Here is a 19,542-nt window from a genome sequence, read left to right as displayed (position 1 = left end):
TTGTAACCAAAGGAGTGGTACATATCTAAGAGATTTTCTTTGATGTCTTGGACTTTCTGTTTTCAAAAGAACTCAAAAACATTACATAATATCAATCATGTTCAAAACAGTACATAGCTGAGACATTCTAAAGGAGAGTGCTGCTGTGTCTCTCTTGAGTGCTTTCTCACTTTAGAACAAGAAAAATATGACCATGGACCAAAACTTGAGGGCAAAGATTGACTATTTCATACCATGGCATAATTTTTTTAAAAAGCTCAAATAAAACATGTATTTGGGATTGAAATAAGTTGTAAAAGTGAAACAGTAAGCTAATTCTAAAAGTCTATTTAGAATTGAAAAATAGTTTTGTCGCACTGAATTAAAATTGCACAAGAAGCTACTGATAATGTGTGCAATTGCTTGGAGACACGCGGAAAAATCCAATCAAATTAAAAAAAAAAACATTAATTACATTGCTAAGAATTTCTATGGCATTTTGTTTGTTAGGTTTGTTTTCTTTCAGGGACTTTGTTGTTTTCCCCATGAAATGGTTCTGCAGCTTTTTTAGTAACTAAGCCTGGTGCATTCATATAGCAGATTAAAATTGCTCCAAAAAAGAGGCAATTAAAGTCAAATAGATCTATAGCCAGCCAGTAAAGGTGGGCATCTGAAAACTGTATTTTCTTTTGCTGAGCAACTGGGAGAAAAAAAAATTGCCATAACATTTTTTACTCCAAATAGTAAAAAAAAAAAAAAAAAAGCTTACTTTACTAGTCTCTGCTTTGTGTACTGTTGATTGTGCTGATACATGAGTTACTTTCCATATATTGATTTTCTGTTGAAATTAGAATGTGCAAGATCCTCTAAAATGGATGGGCAGGGTCTTAACGTCTATAAAGTGGTGTTCTGGTACTGATTCAGAGAACCTCCTTTTTCAAGCTGCGTGTGCCTCGTGAAAGGAAGCGAGTTCACCCTGCAGACTGGGTGTGCTTCATGCCCGAGGATTTTATGAGCACCCTAGACAGCAACTCTGGTAACCTGGGCATTCTTGAGGAGAGAAACACTACACAGGGACTATGCACCTGTCACCAAGATGACTGCTCAGGCCATCTAGATGCTGAGTCTGGTCCATTTATAATCCAACATACCCCCCAAGGTCAGCAGAGTGCCACAAAGGGACGTGATGTTCATCAGCAAAATAAAACCTAGGACCTCTTGGGTCAAGCCCTGGAGGAGAATCTCCAAAGGGGAGTAGTCAGCATCCAGTGCTCTAATTTTTCTCTTTTTTCTTAGAGTCTTCCCGCTTGAATTCCTATACCATTATGGATACACACTCAATCCCTTAAAAGGTCTTCAATTTTCTCTTAGAACAGCAGAGATGGACTAGAGCTTTCAAAGTGGACATTTTAAAGTACTATAGGTAAGCAAAGGCATAAAATACAGAAGTTATAGGCAGAAAATTACAGCCAGTATATACAATATTATAGCTATAGCTATAGCTAACCTGATCATTGCTCCTAAAAGAACATCTCAGCCAGATTCCCTCATGTCCCAGCTTCCCAATTACATTTCACTTCTGTTTCCAGAAAATACCTTTCTTCACTTGGTCCCTTTGCAACAGGGCCAAGACAGGGTGTTTTAACTCTGATCCTCTCCTGAGGCCTTCTAATTCTTTTTGGTTTTTAATCTGAGGGACAAGCCATTGTTTGGGAAAATGCCAGAACAGGATGCATTTTCAGGTGAAAATTGGCTCTATGTATAGGAAATGGCTTGGCCTCTAAAGCCACAAATATAGAATTTCCTTAAACTGGCATCATAGCCATATGTATCAATTAGGTTGCATTTGGTCACAAGTCACAGAAACTTAACTGGCTTAAATTGTAGAGGAACTATATACGGTCACTTAACAGAAGCAGGGCTGGCATCAGGGTAGGTTGATCCAGCGGCATAGGGTGCAATAAAGGATCCAGATTTTTTTCATTTTGTCTGCTGTTTCCAGTGGAGGCTTCAGGCTAAAGCTGGATCTATGACAATCCTCAAGGTACAATCCTCAATCCTGAAGCTATCTGCTTTCTCAACAATTGTGGCAGAAGAGAGAGAAAACATTTCTACCGGTGACTCTCTCTCTCTGGAAAGTTTCCCCTGATATCTCTTTGACGTGATCTGAGTCACACGCCTCTTCCTGAACTGATGGCTGTTTCCTCGGAAATGCCATGAGCTGTTGGCTTTGGAGGGCTTCTTGATGCTCGCATGGGTGAAGACATTTCCGTTGTTGGTAGAGTCTGCTTAGTGCTCACCCTGGAGCAGGGTCAAGCCTCTAAACTGCTGATGATGCGCAGTGAGGAAGGGTAGAGTGCGCACAGGGCAGTCCATTAAATGTGTATCTGTTCACAAAAATTAATTATCGGTTAGGGGCGCCCAGGTGGCTCAGTCGGTTGAGCGTCCGACTTCAGCTCAGGTCATGATCTCACAGTCTGGTCCGTGAGTTCGAGCTCCACGTCAGGCTCTGTGCTGACAGCTCAGAGCCTCAAGCCTGCTTCGGATTCTGTGTCTCCCTCTCTCTCTGCCCCTCCCCTGCTCATGCTCTGCCTCTCTCTGTCTCAAAAATAAATAAAAACATGAACAAAAATTAATTATTGACAAATGCTGATTGAAAGTCTACTTTATTTGCTCTGCTTTTCCCAAATAAAACTTGACTTCTTTATCAAGGGGCTCGGTAAGGATCAGAAATGACTAGGACGGTGTGGTAATCTCTTTGGTCTAACAACTGTCTTGGAAGTTTGGGATCCTCAAGGATATTTGGAGGAGGATGGGAATTCTGTTTTTTTATCTCATTAATTCGACATACACTTTTACCTGGAGAGGGCATCTTGGATTGGGTTTGCTCAGTTGCAGCTAATGTGGGGTTTCTCTTGCACCCTGACCACTTCACCAGATGTCATGCTTCACATCCCCATACAGACCTGGAGTTTGTGAATTTCTTGGGACAAGGGGACTTTACACAAAAGTCAGGTTGATAGAGACCAAGCAGAGCCTTGGGAGCTCTCATGGGTGTCACTTCTACTGGTTGGTCAATGGCCATTGGTCAATGCTGGCTGCTGTCAAAGGATAGTCCTTGCTGAACTCCAATGGGGAGGATAGCTGGTATAGCTCTGTGGTGTAGGCAGCAGGAGACTGGCTGGTGTATGGGCTTTGACTCTGCACCCATGGTGCTTCTGGGCATTAGCAGTGGCCTGGACTGCCTGGTGGAGGCTGGGCCATCGCTGCATCCTGACTTAGCTTCAATATGCACAGTGTCTTCATGGTGGGACCTCTTGTCCTGAGCTCCACCAGTCTCCATGTGTTCTATTTCTGCCTCCTTCAGACAACCCAATGAATTTCATTCAGACCCTTGCTCATCACATGTTCTTTCAAGTCTATCGTTTATTCACTAAGTTGTTTCTTTTCTTCCTTAAGGTTTTGCACCTAAAGAGCCAGGCAGAGACTCCTACTTCCAATTCTCTGTTTATACATGCATATGGATTGAACTACCTATTTAACCTGCTTTCACAGAACATAGCCATTTTCTGTGCCTTTAATTTCAAGTTAGTCTCACTATTTATTCGTCTTTGAAAATTATATGCCCTCAGAGCCCTGAGGACTGGAATATTTCTTACAAGATGAAATAATAAATCAATATGATACTGTGGGTCATTTATTTTACATTAATGGCTTTGAGCCAGTTAGATAGGAGATAATATGACTCTCAGAGAATCTTTTTAACTTTTCTGAGGTAAACATCTTATATAAACTGGCTTTGAATTTCAGAGAATTTTTTAGAAATCAAAAAAATTCTGTGCCTAATTTAAAGGGATACCCTGATATGATCAGTTTATTTTTTTACATCATTATCCTTATTTTGAAGAAATCAGTGATGTGTTTAAAATCAATAGCACTGTATTTTATATGCGTGGTGACAACGTGACCAGTATTTAGAATGCTTTTGGATATTACAGAGTGTTTTATTTTCTATCTCAATTATCTTTAACCTGTGATGCCAGGTATAGTTGTTATGTCCATTTTACAGAAAGTTTAAATGACAAGCTCAAGGTCACACATGCCATGTGGTCCAGCCACTGCTTTGGACAAAAATAATCTAACTCCAAAACCCACACTCTTTCCTTTATACTTTCCACTGGGAAATCCCTTCTACTGAAATCCAAATATTTCCTTAGCCTCTGTGACCTCTTTCCTTTTTTTCCTTGGAAAGACTCAGTGGACACTAAGAAAACATTTAGATGCATTTTGATAACACGAGAAATGATTTTGTAATCTGTGTGCCAAAGAAGAATGCTAAAAGGGGTTTTGTTATTTTTGAAAGGGCACCCACTGCTACATAATATGTAGCTTGTTGATTCAGAGAGTGATCTATCACATTTTTGTTAAAAGACAACACTATTCCCTTACAATTACATGCTAATTAGTTTCTTAGACACTCCATCTGAAAGGCAACTCGATGCCAATTACCTAATTGATATATTGCAAACTTCATTTTCCCAGGGCCATATTTTATGAGAACGAAAGGAAAGGTTTAGGTTGAGAAAGAGAAAAGCAGCCCCAGCCAACTGGGAGTGGGCCTGGCCCTGTCAGCGGGGCATCGGTGTCTCTAGGAGCTGGTCTGAGTCTTACAGCGAGGACTTAGTGCTGTCCTCTGGAACAAGAATCTTCCAGAGCACCATCGGACAAGGTCATTTTGTGACCATGAAGAAGTGAGACATAAAACAAAACCACTCTGTAATTTTGTCTACAAAACACGGTCACTGGGCAAAACCCCAAATCCCGAATATTTCCCTATCCTGCCTGCTTTGAGTGACTGCTGCTTCTCTATCACTCCCAGCTCCAGCCTGACTTTGTACTTCTTGCCTTCTACCTAAAATATGATTCTAGAATTATAGAATTACTCCTGCTTCCTGAAAGGATCCAATCCAGAGCAAAACCTTACCTCCTGAAATTTCCGCAAAGTCACCTAATGCAATCCCGATATCTGTTATAAGTTCTTTTTGACATCCTCTTACTGAGATGTCCATGGTTCCTCAGGGTGTGTGGTCTCCTTTATTGCATTGGGCAAGAGTCTAAGGTGTTTAAATATAGATGTGTTCCTCATTGATTTTGCCTGGAGGGCACTGACAAACTTCAGTTATTCAACTAGAGGAAAGATTTAAGTACACCGTATTCCACCATTAACCTCTTTTAGTTATATACTTTATTATCTGGGAGAAATCTTCTGGGAATCATAGAACGTTATTTGTGGCTTCCACTGATAGGAATAGTTTATGGATTAACTATAATGATCTCCACAGAGACCACTCGCACCCAGTTATTGGCACTTACTTAGAACTTGCACCTTAATGTAGGGTCAATAGTAAAGATTTTAGATGGTTCTTATGTCAGTTTGCATTGGACAAGTGTAGCACTTTCAGGGTCTAGCCTACCCCCCACACCTGCCATTACTAGATGGGTGACTTTGGAAAGATATTCCACCATTTATGAAATGGGGATGATGATAGTACTTAATTTATAAGGATGTTGTGATGATTGGGTGAAATGATATGTTGTGTCTTAAGCACTCAGTATATTTTAGCAATTATAATGATTTTTACTCTTGTCATGACCTAGGAGTGATATGTTACTCAGCTCAGTTTCCACAACAAACTACCACAGACTGAGTGGTATAAACAGATTTATGTCTCTCAGTTTTGGAGATTGGAAGTCTGAGATCAAGGTGTCGACACGGTCGGCTTCTGGTGAGAGCCCACTTCCTGGTTTCCTTCTAACTGTGTCCTCAAATCACACACACACACACACACACACACACAGAAAGAGAGAGAGAGAATGCGGGAGTGGGGAGAGTGAGAGGGAGAGTGAGAGAGCAAGAGACAGGAAGCTTTGGTGTCTTCTCTTGTAAGGGCACTAATTCCATCATGGAGGTCCTATCCTCATAACCACATCTAAACCTAATTACCTCCCAGAGGCCCATTTCCAAATACCATCACCCCGGGGGTTAGGGCTTCAACATATGACTTTTTTTTTGGTTGGAGGGGGGCACAAAATTCAGTTCATCAAGTGGCCTTACCTTTCACAAATTACAAATTAACTGTTTTAAAATCCCAAACCCAAATAATAATTTTTGGTGGTCAGTTCCCAATACCGAGCTGGTATATGGTTCAACATTTGATACAGTAAATTCTGTGGGATATATCTAAAATTTATATCGTTCAAAGTTATAGTTTCTGAGTCCCTTATAAAGATTTTTCCTGACCTTTCCCATTTCTGCTTCCCCCAGCAGATTGTCTTTCTCGAAGGGCTGGAGCACTTATCAGACTTTTCAGCTTTTGTAAGTGGTTCCACCCCAGCTGGGCTGATTGCCCCCAGCAAGTGGCTCTGGATTTAACTGAAATGATAGAGTAATGCACTCCAGGTACTTAGCAGGGATATTATCTCAAACTCTCTGCCACTTACTGTTTATTAAAAGCTCGGTCTAGAGAACTAATACTTACATATTGCAACCCATTTATTCCTCTCCATCTTCTAAAATCCATCCTAAATGTAAGTCAGGGCAAAGGATAGCGGAGTACCCAGATTGTATTAGTTCAGCTTATGCAGGACTGCTTTTATAATTTGTGTTTTGTCGTTGTGCCCTTAGCCCACACTGGAAGATGTTTCAAACTGAAGTCTTATAATACATGTGGCTAAATCCTGTGACTGGTAGTGTCTTGAAAAATAGTGAGCGCTCAGTAAGAATTTGTTGAGTAAATGAGTAAATGAATGAATAAACTAATGAATAAATAACTTTATAGGTTCACCTTTAGGATATTTGGTATTCATTACTGTTCGTTACACTCCAGTTATTATGAGAGAAATTATATTATATGAGAGAAATTTTACATAGGACTCAGTACTAAGATTAGAGGCATTTTACCAGTATTTTTTTACATTTTATTTTAAAACTTAACACAAAGTAAAACTTACCTCTTGGGGAGGTGTCCAATCAGTAGAATGTACGGTCAGTAGGGGCACAGTAAAATTTTAACCTATGTCTATTTTCAGGTAAGCGTCACCATAAGAGGATACAGAACAGTTCCATCACCCTCCCAAACTCCCTTGTGCTTTAATTTTGTAGCTCTACCTCCCCACCAGCTTCCTAATCCCCAACCGCCGATCTGTTCTCAGTCGCTACAGCTTTGTCTTTTCGACGATGCCACGTAAATAAAATCAGAGAATATGTACCCTTTTGAGACTGGCTTCTTCCATTCGGCACGATGCCGTTGGGATCATCCAAGCTGTGTGTATCATTAATTAATTCCTTTTTTAACAGCTGAAAAGTGTTCCATTATGTGGATGTAACACTGTTTATCTCCTCGCCCTTTGAAGGACATCTGAGTTGTTTCCAGTTTTTAGCTATTATGAAGAAAACTGCGATGGTCATTTATGCAGCTTTTTTTTGTGGGGGCATGTTTCTTGTTTCTCGGAGGAAATAACTAGGAGTGAGAATGTGGGCACCACACGGCAAAGGTATGTTCCTAATGAGCTGCCAAGCTGTTTTCTCCAGCGGTTGCACTGTTTTATTTATTTATTTATTTATTTATTTATTTATTTTCAATATATGAAATTTATTGTCAAATTGGTTTCCATACAACACCCAGTGCTCCTCCCAAAAGGTGCCCTCCTCAATACCCATCACCCACCCTCCCCTCCCTCCCACCCCCCATCAACCCTCAGTTCTCAGTTTTTAAGAGTCTCTTATGTTTTGGCTCTTTCCCACTCTAACCTCTTTTTTTTTTCCCTTCCCCTCCCCCATGGGTTCCTGTTAAGTTCCTCAGGATCCACATAAAAGTGAAAACATATGGTATCTGTCTTTCTCTGTACGGCTTATTTCACTTAGCATCACACTCTCCAGTTCCATCCACGTTGCTACAAAGGGCCATATTTCCTTCTTTCTCATTGCCATGTAGTACTCCATTGTGTATATAAACCACAATTTCTTTATCCACCCGCCAGCAACTTCTGCGAGTCCCCCCCCCCCCCTTCCTGGCCACGCCTCACATTGTGGGTCCATTGTCGGTCCATTTTGCTTTGGGCATTCTAATAGATATGCTGTAGTGTCTCAGCTTTCATCTGCAATTGTCTGGTGGCTAACGACGTTCAGCGTCTTCTCAGGTGCTGATTGCCTTCTGTATCCTCCCTCACGAGGCCTTCAAATCTTTCGCTCCTTTTTAAAAACTTGGGTTGTTTATTTTCCTCCTGCTGAGTTTTGAAAGTTCTTGACACATTTTGGATAAAAGTTCTTTGTTGAATATGTGATTTGTAAACATTTTCTCCCAGTCTGTGGCTTGTCTTTCCTAGTTCACAGCATCTTTCACAGAGCAAACATGCTTAATGCTGATTTGTTCCAATTGACTCATTTTTCCCCCCATTATATCTAAGAACTTTTGGCCCATTTTTGCTTTTGCCACTGAAAACATCATAAAATTGCTCTTCTTCTTGTCTGAAAGTTTTATACTTCTGAGTCTGTATTTAAATCTGAAATCCATTTTGAGTTAATTTTTGCATAAGGGGTGAAATTTTGGTTGAGATTCATTTTTTTTCTCTATGAGTGACCAATTTCTCTGTGCCTTTTGTTGAAACGAGTAGCATTTGCACATGTCAGAAACGAACGGGCCATATTTGTGTGATTCTGTTTATGAACTCTCTATTTGGTTCTATTGATCTCCAGGTCTCTCCTTTTCCCAATATTATATACTGTCTTGATACTATAACTTTATATTAAGACAAAATGGGGTGGTGGTATTACTCCAACTTTATCCTTAGTTTTCAAAATTGCATCGACTATTTTAATTCCTTTGCCTTCCATATAAATTTTAGAATTAGCCTGTCTGTATCTACCAAAAACCCTGCAAAATTTTTGACTAAAATTAGGTTAAATCTAGTTTGGAGAGAATTGGCATCTTAAAAATACAGTGTCTGCAAGTCTACAAATATGATATGACTATTTGTCAAGGTCTTCGATATATTTCTTCAGCATTTTGTAATTTTTGGTATAAAAATTCTGTATATGTTTGGTTAGATTCATACCTAAATATTTCATACTTATGGAGCTATTATAAATGGTATATTTTAAAGATTTCATTTTCTAACTGTTTATTACTAATATCAATACGATTCATTTTGTGTGTTGACTTTGTATCCTACATCCTTGCTAAATTCATCTATTTGCCTTAGTATATTTATTGTAGATTCACTGGGATTTTCTATGCAGATAATCATGCCATCTTTCCACAGAGAGAATTTTATCTCTCTCTTTCCAGTGTGTATGGATTTTAGTTTTTGTTCTTGCCTTGTCCTAAGAATTCTGTGTAATTTTGACCAGAAGTGGGAAGGTGGACTTTCTGCGTTCCTTATCTTAGGAGGGAAGTATTTAGACTTGACTACACAGTACGATGTTAGATGTGGGTTTCTTGTCGATGTCCTTTATCAGTCTGAGGACATTCTCTTCTGTTCCTATGTTGCTTAGAGTTTTTGTCATGATGGATGCTGAATTTTGTCAAATGTCTTCTCTGCGTCAATTGATATGAACATGTGCTTTTCCTCCCATAGAGTGTTAAAATATTGTAGATACATGGATTGATTTTCAAATGTTAAATCAGCTTTGTACTTGTAATGTGTCATACTTTTTATATATTGCTGGATTTGATTTGCTGCTATTTTGTTGAGGATTTTTACGTCTGTGGTTGTCTTTCTTGTTCAGTCTTTTGGTTTTGGTATGAGAGTCATGCTGGCTCTCTAAAATGATATGTGTTTCCTTCTCTTCTCTTATCTGGAAAAGATTATTTAGAATTGATGTTATTTCTTTTTTAAATGTTTGATGGAATTCACTCGTGCAACCATATGAACATGGATATATTTTTTCTGGAGGACTCTAGAATGAATTAAATTCTTTTAAATTTGTTGAAGATTTTATAATGGTCCAGGATATGGTCTATCTTGCTATATCTGTGGGCATTTAAAAAATAATGTGTATTCTGCTATTGCCAGGAGGAATATTCTATAGATGCACTCCCTTCTTCTGGCCTCTGTGGTTTGTAATGAGAAATACATAGTAATTAAAAGCATTGTTCCCATATAAGCAATGCATCATTTTTCTCTGGATGCTTTCAAGAGATTTTCTTGTGTTTGGTTTTCAGCGGTTTGTTTTTCATGTATCTGGGCATTAATTTATACACACACACACACACACACACACACACATATATAATATATCCTATTTGGGGTTCACTGTACTTTATGTATTTCATAAAATTTAGGAAGTTTTCACCCATTTGTTTAAAAAAATACTTTGTTCTATATTATGCTCTTTCCTTTTATTCTGGACTTCTTATGACATAAATATTAGCTCTTCTGGTATTGTCCCATAGGTCCTTTAGGCTCTATTTATTTTTTTAAAAAACAGTTTTCCTCTGTGCTGTTTAAACTGGATAATTTCTATTGATCTATTTTCAAGTTCAAGTTCATTGAATCTTCCCTCTGTCATCTCCATTTCACTATTTAGCCTATGTGGTAAGATTTTTATTTTGGATACTATATTTTTTCTGTCCTAAAATTTCTATTTCCATCTTCCATTTATTTGCCCAAATTTTCTATCTCTCCATTTGTTCCAACTGTGTTTGCAATTTCTTACTCGTGCCTTTGTTTGTTTGTTTCCAGTTTTTATTTCAATTCCAGTTAGTTAACACACCATGTAATATTAGTTTCAGAAGTAAAATTTATAGTAGCTGCTTTCAAGTCTTTGTCAGATAATTTCAGCATGTGTGTCACCTTGGGGTGACATCTGTGTTTTCTTTTCACATGTGAGTTTAGATTTTCCTGGTTCTTTGTATATTGGGTAGATTTGGGTGGTATTCTGGATGTTTGAGTACTATGAAACTGTACATATTATTTTAGTCCAAGGGAGAGTGTTGACTTTTTGTTTTAGCAGACAATCAGCCCAGTTGGGTTTAGGCTGCACATTTTTACCAATCCTCTGTTGGATGTGACTTAAATATTCTTCCATTTTCAAAGCCTTTTTAGGGCTATTCATATCCATCTCACATGTGCATCACCCAGTGGCCAGTTCTATGTCCTTCGTGGTGGTGTATATCTTGGTTCAGTCCTTAAAGTCTTTAGTTTGCTATTTAGGATTAGATCCACCCACGTCCAGCTCAAGGTGAGTCTCAGTGGTCATAAGTTACCTTATGGAATCCGTTTCCTGTGTTCTTCCCTCTCAGGGACCTTCCTGGTGCTTTCCAGTTCTTTGGAGACATTCTTTTAGTCTCCAGGCAGAGACTTTCAGTCAGAAACTTAGGACTTTATTTACCACGCACTGCCATGCACTCCCATGAATGCACTTGTGTCTGGGGCCAACAGGTGGAAGGACAGGGAAAGGAAAAAAGCAACAGAGGCTCCCCCCATTCCTTTGGGACCACAGCTCCTCCAATCAGGAAAGAAGTTCCTCCTTCTGGAGAGTTTTAGATGCTTGCTCTTCCAAGTGCTGCTGCTGTCGGTGCCAGTAGACTTCTTTCCCCCTCACTGAGCTGAACTAGTGGCCTTTTCTGGGGCTCTCTCTTCCCACTTTGATGCCTGCTTTTCCCAGTGTTTCCTCCAAGTCCTGGCCAGAGCTACTGGAGAAAAACAATGGTAAACACTGTCATACTTTGAAGTTTGGTCCATTTTCCTAATCTACCTGCTACTTTTCAAAGTCTTTAAATAGCTGCATTCTGTCCAGATTTTATAGCTGCATTCAGTGGGAGAGACAGGGTGGTGTTACTCCATTTTACCCAGAACTGAACCCTCTTATGGTTTGTTTTTATATTCTGAGCTTAGTGACCCATGTAAGTAACATGGCCTTTCGGAACCTTTAGTGCCAAGTTTTGGCTAAGCTACACCCTCTCTTCCTTTACTCTGTGGTTTTTTGAATCCCGAGCCACTAAGTCATGTCTCAAACGTTTTTGAGAACGTTTTAGGGAATCTAGGTAAGCAACACCATTTCCTAAACCTTACCTTTCTCCTGTGATTCCCCTTGAATCATAAGTGTGTGTATGTGTGTGTGTGTTTTATTCTCTGAAGAATCTTATCTAGCTAGGATGAAAGGAAAACAAACGTGACTCATTCTTATAAGATTGTTCACAGTTTTCTGAACAAAATACATCATTTAGTGCATTCATACTAATGCTCACAGTGTTTTTCCTGTGTAGAATGCTTTCTCAATCTTTTATGTCTGGAAAACTCCTATTCACCTTGCAAAGGCCTTGGAGCAAGTTTTTATGTTTTTCAGACTCTTTAACCGATCTGCCCCAGGTACAGCTGGTTGCCTTTTATTATGCTTCAAGAAAGCATCATTCACAAGCCAGCATTTATATGCTGTGGTATGTTTCCCTATTGTTTCCAACTACCTGCTTCTTCTTTTCCACCCTTGCCATGACTCCAAGTAGATGGTGCTTTTATGTCCCATAGTCAGGATGAGCCTTGTAACTTTCTTTGGCTGGTAGAATGAGGGTGGATTTATGTGGGAATGATTTATGCCCTTTCAAGTAGCAACTTACATTTACCATGAGGTTTGCTTCAGCCTTTTGCTCTTGTTCTCTCAGTCCGCCGTGAGAACAGGACCTTGATGGGGCTATGCTCTCAGCTCGTGTCATGTCCCAGAATGAGAGCACACACAGAACAAAGACAGGCAGCGTCCCAGCCGACCTCCAGACTCATACGTGAGAAATAAATACTTGTTGTCGAGTAAGCCACTGGGGTTTTCAAGGTGTTTTTTTTTTCTTTAATATTATTACTAAATGAAATCTGACTTAGAAATGTCTGATTTCCCCTTTACAGGGTCAGAAACTTCATGGGCAGAGCTTGAAAGGTAAGAGGCACTTGTGGAAAACAACTGATGAAAGACCAAAGAAAACAATGGGCTCGAGGATTTCACCATAGGAGTCCCTGGGGCCCCTGGCACTTCCAGCCTGGACCTCCTGGGGCAGATGGACAGATGGACAGATGGACAACTGCTGGGTTAAGTCCAGGCTGAATATATACTTTGAAGTGGCACACTAATTTTTTTCTGATTTTTTTTTTGTCATTCCAGCTGAATCTAGAAGTAGCCAAGTATAATTCACAAAGTCATATACAAATATAACCTATACTTCAGGTGGATTTGATTGAGGAATCACATGGCTTAAGTTAACTGAAATTCTGATAAGCTGGATGACCTTGAGCAAATCATTGATTTCTTTTCTCATTCTCATTTTTATTACCCATAAAAAGGAAGAGGGATAAGGGTGGATAAGAGTTGGATTACTCATTTTCTTTTTTTTTTCTAATTTGTTTTAATGTTTATTTATTTTTGAGAGAGAGAGAGAGAGAGAGAGAGAGAACGTGGGGGAGGGGCAGAGAGAGGGAGAAACAGAATCTGAGGCAGGCTCCAGGCTCAGAGCTGTTGGCACAAGCCCAACCCAGGGCTTGAACCCACAGATTGTGAGATCATGGCCTGAGCCAAAGTCGGCCGCTTAACCTACTGAGCCACCCAGGTGCCCTTGGATTACTCTTTTTCAAAGGTCTCTTTTTTAGTGTAATTATGTTCTGATTTTTTTTTTAATTTTACATTTTTCTTTAGTTTGGATGCCCACACAGTTTAGATGTAGTCATAAGAGGGCCCAAGTCATTATATGGAAGGCCCTGGTGTAAAAATCCCATTTCAAGTATTTGGCATTTTATTAGAGTGAAGAAACGCAGATTGCATCACTAAACAGAACCATCAATAATAGCTCAGTGGTTTTTGGGGCCTGCCAGACTGGGGGGTGTGCAGCTCTCCGGAACACCTCGGCTTCTCAGCTGCAAGCTGCCTTCTCAGTTTCCTCCCCAGCTTTGCTTGGTCCCTGCAGGCCACTCTCAGCTCCCAACCCTATGGTTTCTTTGCCCTGGCCCTGGAAGGGCAAGTCAGGATTCGCTCTTCTTTGCTACCTGCCGCTGCTTCTACTCAGAAAGGAAGGCAAAGAGACTGTATTTTTGGCTTCCTGTATGCCACTGATGAAAAGTGTTGTTGGTTCCTCACTGTCCACAGCCCTCCCTCGGAGTTGTGTACAAAGGCTCACAGAACCATTGAGCTGGAATGGACATTGCTCGGTTCAATAAGTTTAGACAGGAGGAATCAAAACCTGGGGATTTTGACTTCCTCAATCCAGTCCCAGAACTGACTAGAGGTGCGGTTGAATATATAACTGGGTCTGTGAACCCCTATACCATGTTAATGTGCTAAAGTTAATCTGCTTCAGGAATTTGAGGAAAAAATAAAATATATAATAAAATGCAAAACGATCCCTAAATTTTACAGGTTAGAAACAGAAAGAGTGATTTAGTAGTTTGGTTCCTGCCTTCTAGTTCTTATTCTTCTCTGCCCTTAAACATGTAATTTTGGTCAGAACACTCGACAATAACAATCCATCATTAAAAAGGCTTTTGCAGTTAATCAGCTTTGAAATAGCAACAACTAAATAATACTAGTACTACTATGAAGAAAAGAAGAAAGGAAAAGAAAAAAAAAAAACAAAGCAAAAACCCCAATAGGCTGCTGGTTTTATGAGGTTCACAAGAGGACTGACAAATCACTCAGCCTGTATGCCTCAGCTAGCTATCTAGTTATCAATTATGTATCATAATTCGTCCTTGTAACATCCTTTGAAATATTCAGATAAAAGAGTCTAAAGGGGCAAAATAATTAAGATGATTAGTTCCAGCAGAAAAAAGTTTAAATTGCCGTTCTATGCAGCGTGTTTCACATTATGTTATTCTTCGTTCTTATCTTCCCTACCGCACATACATAAGATGTCCGAAGGGGCACGGATAGTGTAGATTCAGTGGTGGGAGGCAAAAAACTAGTCACATCCTGTGCTTTGCATGCAGTGCCTTATTCAATATTTCTAACAAGCCCCTCAAAGAAGGAAAGGTAAGGAAACTGAGGCCCAGAGAGAATATATTCTCAAAATCACACAGAACCTAGACTTGAACACAGACCTTTCTAACTCCAAAATCTGTGCTCTTGATTTCTTCTCTTGCTCTGTGCATGCATCTTGAAGGGAAGTACAACAGGGGTGTGTATTGAGGCCAGAAGGGCATGTATACAAGATCGTCTGGCTCTGTCTGCACATTGATTAATGCACTGTTGTGTGCACCACTTGCCAATTAGTCTTGAGGTCCTGTGAGATAGAGATGAAGCCGACACTGTCCCCATCCTCAAGGTCTTGTAAGGGGAGACAGATGCTAAACATCCTCGGGGAAATATTCCAAGTACTCGAATAGATGTGTACAGAGCAGTGGTGGCTCTAAAATATTTATTGAGGGGCAATTTGGTATGGTCAGTTGGTTCTAAACATCTCTGCCTCTAAACATCCTCACCTCTTTCCGTGTCCTCTCTTGTGTTGCAAAAGGCTAGAGAGCAGAAGTCTAATTTTCCATGACTCCCTTGCAGCTAATATTCCCCATGTAAAATAGGTTCTACCAAATCGATGCATTTGCACAAGACTTGGAAATTAGAAAAGTCTATCTTCCTGACACTTGTATTGATAAGCTGGGCTCAGAGTAGAGAGTGTTGAGAGGCAGTTACAGCAGCTGAAGTCAATCTGTCACTTGCACTGTGGGATTCCTAGTGCCTATACCACTTGGGTTGATGGCAGTGTCTGCCTGAGTCCTATGGTAGAGTGTTCTTGAACCAGGTAGTTCCCAGGACACTTCCTGGTTCCTTCTGCAGCCCTTCCAACAATTTTATAAGCACTTAATTCTTGTAATCAATCCCTTTCTCATTTATATACATAGAGCAGAATCTGTTTCCTGCCCTCAAGGCTAACAGAGATAAAGAGGTTTAGGGAGAGGATCTGGCTCTTTTGAACGCATTCCTCTGAACTTATCTGGAGAAGTCATTTGTATGGCAAGCACCTTGGGTTTCTATCATCATGTGTTTATTTTGACTGGCTTAGGGTGGAGAAGCACATCAAGGTTGAGAGACTGTAAAAGCCATCCCAAACAACCCTTGTACCCTCTCCCTAGCCTCTGTAAGCTAGAGAGAATAATAAAGAAACTGATAAGGTAACAGTAAGGCTGGTCTATGAGGTGTGGGTTGGGAAGTAGGGGGGCTGGTCAGGGAAGACTGCACAGAAGCAGCAGCTCTGGAGTTGGGTCTTGGGAGATGGTGGCCCTTTGTTGGCAGACACGGGGAACTGTGGGGTATTCCAGGTAGAGGAGCACAAGGCTCAGAAACCTGAAGAGAAGAGAAGGTTCCCAATGGAACCTTCAGGACCATACATTGTTCAGTGTGACGAGAGCACAGGGGGTTGGCAGAGACCTGGAGAGGTCCTCACTGGTCCAAACCTGCAGGGTCACATACACCTCACCCCAAAGTTTGCATTGCATCCTGCAGGCAATGGGAGAATTTTGATGGGTTTCAAGCCAGGAAGTGACATGGTTGGTTTGGATTTTGGGAAAAACATTCTGGCAGCAGCAATGAGGACGGAAAATGAGACTGATGCCGGAAAGACACTTGGGGCACTTGGGAAATTCAGTGACAGAAGATGTGAGTGAAAACTGAGGTTGTGTTATGAGGAGCACAGGCTAGTGCCCAGAGCAGTGCAGCTGGGAAGCAAAGGGGGGTGGGGTGGGGTGGGGTGGGGTGGGCAGTAACTAGAAAGCTACAAGGTCAAGAGTGCTTTTTGTTTATTTATTTGTTTGTTGGTCCAATGTGTGGGCCCTTAGCAAGCTTATAGTCTAAATAGAAAAATAAGGAAAGCACTAGAAATACAAGAGAAGCAAGTTTATTTTTATGAGGCTTAAATAAATGGCATACTATACTGAAATAAAACCTAGATTTTTGTAATTATGAAAAAAACCCCAAAATCACAGTATAGTAGAAGATAATATAAGGAGTAATATTTATAATCCTTTGATTGAGAAATGTGGTAGACAGAATAAAAGCCCCTCAAAGTAGTCCACGTCCTACTTTTTGAAGCCGGTTAACATGTCACTTTACTAACCAGAGGATTTTGCAGATTGATTAAAGTAAGCATGCTGAATTAATCTAGATTATCCGGTGGGTGCAATGTAGTCACAAGGGTCTTAATAAGGGGGAAGCAGGAGGGTCAGCCTCAGAGACAGAGATAGGAGATGTAATGAAGGAAGCAGATGAGGGAGAGAGAGATTTGAAAATGCCACACTGCTAGATTGAAAGATGAAGGAGCATAGGGTGATGAGCCAAAGAATGCAGGCAGCCTTTAGAAGCTGGAAGAGGAGAGGAAATGGGTTCTTCCCTAGAACGCACTGAAGGAACACATCTTATTGTAAGACTTCCAAGCTCCAGAACTGCGAGCCAATAATTGTGTGCTGTCTTAAAACATAAATTTGTGTGATTTGTTACAACAGCATAGAAAGCTAATACAAGAAGATATGAGGTGGAAACCAGGAAACAAAGGGGAAAAACTGATATTTTGATTACATAAAGTGTTTAACTTTTTGTATTAGTTTCAGATCGTAGACTTGCTGCAAAGCGATTGAAAACTCAGAAAGGTTTTTACAAAAGGCAATGAATGTGCAGACCACAAAGGGTTAACAGCAACGCCATAAGAAGCACACTAAAATCAGCATAAAAAGGTGAATCCAATTGAAAGTGAACAAATAAAAATAAATTGGTACTGTCAGAAGAAATACAAGAAACAGGTAAATATGTGCCGCTAAGACATGCAAATTAAAACATTAAAATAACCTTTCTTCATCTGGACAAGGAGCAGTGATTTATTAGACACTTAGCACTGGCCAGGGTCTGGAGAACGGGCATTGCCATGAATTCCAGGTGAGGGTATAATTTGGTAAAAGGTTTCTGGAAAGCAATTTGGCAGCTATTACTTAAATGATGACTGTATATATATATATACTCTTTGATGTAGTGATTCAAGTTCTAGGATTTCATTCTTTGGAAATGCTGACTCAAGCGAAGAGAAATATGTAGATAAGAATGTTTATCGTGGCAATGTTTGTACAGAAAAACAAAGGGAAATAACCTTGGAAACAACCTAAAATGAGTATAATTAGGAGACAGTTTGAAAGGTATTTCCTATATTCAAATAATGGGTTACTACGTTGCCTTTTAGAAGGTTGAGGTAGCTAAGAGCAAGTACTTATAATACACTGACAAGTGATCATGTGTAGGGATGCCTAGGTGGCTCAGTCAGCTGAACGTCTAACTCTTGATTTCAGCTCAAGTCATGATCCCAGGGTCATGGGATCGATCCCTGTGTTGGGCTCCATGCTGAGTGTGGAGCCTGCTTAGGATTCTCACTCACTCACTCACTCACTCTCTCCCTTTGACTCTCTCCCCCACTTGCGTGTGTGCTCTCTCTCTCTCTGAAATAAAATTTAAAAATAAAAGATAAAGAAATAAATAAAAATGTGTATATGTATCTTAAGTGCATTCATATGGTTGTTAGTCACATGCACATATAATTTGTATCAGTATATGCATAGGAAAAAATCTATCACAATTTATAAGCAAACTGTTAACAGAGGAAGGGATGGCTTACAGGAGACTTCTAGCTTCTGCTTTATTTCTGTATCATTTGAAATTTTTTTTTTTTTACAACATGTGCTTTTTTACCCAGGAATAAAAAACTCACAAAACTGTGAAAATGTATTTATGGTGGATGTTTAATGACTCTTAAGTGACTCATAATTGAGCATGGTGGAACACATTTTTCTCTTGGTAACAAAAGACTAGCCTGGTTACATGTGGAAAAAACAATCTAGCAAATTATTATTTTTGCAGAGTAGACAACAAATATCTATTTGCTGGGTGAATAAATGAGTAAGTAGAAATAAATTGATATGTTGTGGTAGCTAAGAAAGGAAGGCCTCTATAAATCTCTCATAGGAACTAGCAATTACTTCTTTGATGCTACTTGAGGAAAGAAATGTTCAAATATCTCTGGCCATGTCTTTCTTCCATTTTTGCAATTCCCGAAGCTATCCTCAGTGTCCTGACATCAGCTTGGAATCTTCATATAACGTAAGCTATAAACAACCCGTCTGGGAACTGAAGCACAGTGTTCCATTTGGACTAAGTAAATTATTTCAAGAAGAAATTTCAGATGAAATCATCTCTGTAGTCCAATATTCTGAATTATGTGAACCAAGTAACAACAACTAGATACAACTAAATTAAGTGAGATTTTGAAAGGCATTTAAAGACCTCTTGTTTAGGGGTGCCTGAGTGGCTTAGTCGGTTAAGCATCTGGCTTCGGCTCAGATTGTGATCTCACAGTCCGTGAGTTCGAGCCCTGTGTCAGGCTCTGTGCTGAAAGCTCGGAGCCTGGAGCCTGCTTTGGATTCTGTGTCTGCCTCTCTCTCTGCCCCTCCCCTACTCATGCTCTGTCTCTCTCTGTCTCAAAAATAAATAAACATTAAAAAAAAAAAAGACCTCTCATTTTAAATATGATTATGCTTAATTGTGTAGCACTACTTAAA

At 39.9% G+C, this 19,542-nt stretch overlaps 1 long non-coding RNA gene across 1 annotated transcript; it reads left to right on the top strand.

The window, feature by feature from the left end:
• The first annotated feature begins 8,174 nt into the window (after nt 1–8,174).
• On the top strand, nt 8,175–16,686 carry LOC128314408 (uncharacterized). Its single transcript, XR_008296025.1, has 3 exons — nt 8,175–12,026; nt 12,642–12,783; nt 12,877–16,686. It is a non-coding gene; the product is annotated as an uncharacterized LOC128314408 (long non-coding RNA).
• The last annotated feature ends 2,856 nt before the right edge of the window (nt 16,687–19,542 follow it).

This window comes from Acinonyx jubatus, chromosome A1, assembly GCF_027475565.1.
Source record: "Acinonyx jubatus isolate Ajub_Pintada_27869175 chromosome A1, VMU_Ajub_asm_v1.0, whole genome shotgun sequence".
In the NCBI taxonomy this organism is placed as follows: Eukaryota; Metazoa; Chordata; class Mammalia; order Carnivora; family Felidae; genus Acinonyx; species Acinonyx jubatus.
This window is presented reverse-complemented; position numbering and strand designations above follow the sequence as displayed.